Raw genomic sequence first — 4,380 nt, 5'->3', positions numbered from 1 at the left:
TGAGAAATCTGGAATAAACCGGCGGTAATATCCCGCCAAACCCAGAAAACTCCGAACTTGATGAACTGTGGTTGGCAGTTTCTAATCAAGCACATCCTTCACTTTGCTTGGATCAACAGCAACTCCTTCGGCTGACAAGACATGTCCAAGAAATTGCACTTCCTTAAGCCAAAAATCACACTTGCTGAACTTGGCATATAGTTGATGTTCTCTCAAACGGGTCAGAACAATTCTGAGATGTTCTGCATGTTCTTTCTTATTCTTGGAATATACTAAAATGTCATCAATAAACACCACTACAAACCTGTCTAGCTCAGGCATGAATACTGAGTTCATTAGATACATGAAATGAGCTAGAGCATTTGTCAAACCAAAAGACATTACCAAGTATTCATATAATCCATATCTTGTGGTAAACGCCGTTTTGGGAATATCTTCAGGCTTTATCTTGATTTGGTGATATCCTGATCTCAAATCTATCTTGGAGAAAACTTTGGCTCCGGCCAATTGATCAAAAAGCAGATCTATCCGAGGTAATGGATATTTATTCTTGATGGTCACTTCATTCAACGGACGATAGTCAACACATAACCTCAGGGTCTCATCTTTCTTTTTCACAAAAATTGCCGGACATCCCCAAGGTGAGGAACTAGGTTGGATAAACCCTTTCTCAATCAATTCTTGTAACTGAGTCTTCAACTCGGCCAATTCCTTAGGTGGCATCCTATAAGCTCTCCGAGAAATCGGAGCTGTTCTAGGTTGTAACTCTATATTAAACTGTACATCCCTATCAGGTGGTAGACCGGGTAAATCATCAGGAAACACATCCGGAAATTCACACACTACCGGAATATCTCTAATCTCTTTGACAGCAGTTGCACAAATCTTGCCCACTGATCTTCTTAGGGTTGGAAGTTGGATAAGGAGTTGAGAATTACTATCAGGCAAATTCACTCGTAAGGTCCTATTCAAAGCATCTATAACAGCCTTATGCTGATACATCCAATTCATTCCCAAAATTACATCTATATCCTGATCCTTAAGGATAATCATGGTAGTGGGAAAAATATGCCCACCTAGGTTTACGGGTACCTGGTATGTCATTTCCTTAGTACATAGACATCCCCCGGATGACTGTATAAAGAAACTTTCCTTTGTTGCCCCAATTGAAATTTCATGCTTCACGACAAATGTTTTATTGATGAATGAATGCGATGCGCCAGAATCAAAAAGTATAACTGTAGGGTGATTGGCAACAGGAAACATACCCATCATCACTGGCTCCCCTTCTGGAATTTCTCCAGCTTGAATATAGAACACCCGTCCTGTCTTCCTCTCATCTTTGCCCTTCTGAGCATTCTGATTGGGGTTCTTGTTTGGTGCCTGACCCTGTTGTTGATTAGCAGGGGCCTTCTGATAATTTTGATTAGCCTGCCTAGGATATGGACATTCCCTAGAGAAATGACCAGTCCTTCCACAATTGTAGTATGGATAGTTGTGACCCTGGGATGTTGAAGCATTGCCACCAGGAGCATTGGTTGACTGTGAACTCGGATAGGTTATAGCAGGACGGACATTTGACTGTTGCCTAGCTTGGAACTATGGCGGATGATAAGGAGGACGATTATGATGTACTGGATGATAAATCACCCTCTGCCTCTTCTGATTTCCACCAAAAGATCCAGACGGCACACTCTTTTTCTTTTTGAGCTCCTTATGCTGCCGATACTTTGATTCTGAAGCAATTGCAATATTTACTGCCTCATGATAAGTAACATTAGTGCAAGTGGTCATCATAGTCTGCAACTTGGTATTCAGGCCTCTCATAAACCACCTCTTCTTCTTGGCATCAGTATTGACATGTTCGGATGCATATTGGGACAGATGATTAAATCTTCCCACATAATGCATCACGGTTTGATCTCCTTGTTTCAAAGCAAGGAATTCATCTAGCTTCATAGCCATCACTCCTTCAGGGATATAATGGGCTTTGAAGGCAGTACGGAACTTAGCCCAAGTTATTGGAATACCAGCAGGTTGCATAGCCACTAAGTTTGCCCACCAAGCACTTGCTGCTCCTCTAAGTTGTTGCGCGGCAAACGTAGGTTTCTGATACTCCGTGCATGGGATAAGGTCAAATTTCTGCTCCATGGTTCGAAGCCAGTCATCAGCCTCCAATGGTTCATCTGCTTTGGTGAACACTGGGGGTCTTGTGTCTGTGAAATCAACATATGTAGCCTCTTGTCGGTTATGGTGGCGTCCACGGTTTCTGTACATCTGATTCTGATTACTCTGGGCCATCTCATGAAGCAAACGAGAATTTTCATCCGTCACATTGACAAGTGCAGTTATAGCATCAGCTAAATTGGTTGGAACAGGTGGCGGATCTGGAATACCATCCTCATCTTGTGAAGTTCTAGGAATATACGAACCCCGCGTACGACGCATCTGCTCATAACAAACCAAACTTTATTCACATGTCTTTATTGAATTGTACCAAAGCTTACTCTAGACACATTACAAAGAGTTTACTAATGTACAAACAAACCCATGAGTACGAGAACAAAACTACTTAACTTAACTAGAGCTACTATTATACAACTCTACTCTTTTCCTCAATTTCTTCAAACTTCAGGCTCGGTATCCATTCCGGAATTATTACCGCCTTCATCGTCACTTTCATCGATCATTACTAATTCTTCAGGATCTTCTTCTTCTTCCTCTCCCGATTCATCATCATCGGCAAGGATGACACCGGGGTCCATGGCATCAGCTTAAGGCTCATGATTTGGATTTAGTAGATTGCTAAGCCTATGAACTTCCTCATGTAGATATGTATTATGTTCTTCTAAATCTTCTACATAGAATTCTAGCTCATGAGTTCTAGCTCTAGCTACATTTTCCCTATGCCAAGCTTCATTTCTTCCCTCCACCGTACGAACTAACATACTTTCGCAGTTCCTATGCGCGGTGGTGAGCTGCCTCAATTGACCCTGTAATTCTCCTATTTGTATAACATCCAAAGCCCTATCTTTAGTAGATTGTGCTAACTCCATAGAAACCCTCAGTATCTCTGCTTGGGGATCAGGCCTAGTACTGCTACTGCTAGCACCATCATTTCTAGGGGCAAGTTGGTGACGAGGAACTCCTTTGGGTCCGGTGGACTTACGGGGCGTCATCTTGGCACGAGCCATACTGTAGGAAGCCAATTTAATCTAAGTAAGACCATTAGATCAAAATCTAAAAAGTAGCTAAAATGGATTACATTCCTCAAACCAGACTCACTACTTAACTCCAGACTAAGAGGTGAAGGAAGTAACGAGTGAATTATTCCTGATGCATGAATCGTTCTTACGAACAAAAACATCAAAGTTTATAATGCACATAAACAACATTTATTTTTATATAGGGCATAGTATAATTACTACTCCACCACACAAAAAAACTTTTTAATCAAATAGGGAATGGTGAGAAAGAAATAAGATAAGTCAGAAGCAATTTGGACTAAATTACCAAGTTAAATTTAGTCATCCAAATCATTTTGAAGTTTTTGTAAAACAATACAACAAAACCTTGTAACGATCGCTCTGATACCATTCTGTGGCAGAACCTCCTAAGTTATAGGGCCCACACACACCTGTCACTGTCCAGCGACCTTTGACATCTATGCATATGTTTCCATGAACTTAAAAAGACTGTCGGGTGTCCTCGGGGAACCCCGAATCATCCACGATTTCCGAGCAGGATCACGTTACAGAGTCATTGCAGTATTACAACATTTATTCAAATATCAAAACCAGAGTAAAAACAGCGGAAGTCTTACGATAACATAGTTTACAAACCAGTTATTTTAAACCTTACAAACTAAGTTCTTTAATTATTACAAACCATAGTAGTAGTGGAGTGGCATAATTAATATATACATAACACACAAAATAAACATCCTGCCCAAGGATCACACATTTACTTCTCATCGTCAGAACGAACGATAGTCATGCAGCACGATCCACAACAGATCTGCTCATGAGGCTCACCTGCAACAAGGGGTCAATGAACCCTGAGTACAAAAATACTCAACAAGACTTATCCGAAATATTAACTGATAAACTCAGTAATACAGGCTCAGGGATTCAAGGTATAGCTTTAACAATGATCAAAGTTCTTTTGCGTAAAAGCTCTTTTAACAACATTCTTTATATAGAAAACTTCTCAAGATTTATATACAAAGCTGACATGATCCGCACTGAGATCATGAAACTTCATATTTAGCACCTTCACAAGCCTTATTCAAGTTCCGGTTATTAATTCTACGATGATGAACAGTGAGTTGAGTCTCCATAACCGAGGAGCAACGACGATTCGAACCGATTAAGCCCAGCT

This window comes from Miscanthus floridulus, chromosome 5 (genome assembly GCF_019320115.1).
Source record: "Miscanthus floridulus cultivar M001 chromosome 5, ASM1932011v1, whole genome shotgun sequence".
NCBI lineage: Eukaryota > Viridiplantae > Streptophyta > Magnoliopsida > Poales > Poaceae > Miscanthus > Miscanthus floridulus.
The sequence above is the reverse complement of the archived record's forward strand: the minus strand, read 5'-3'. Positions refer to the sequence as shown.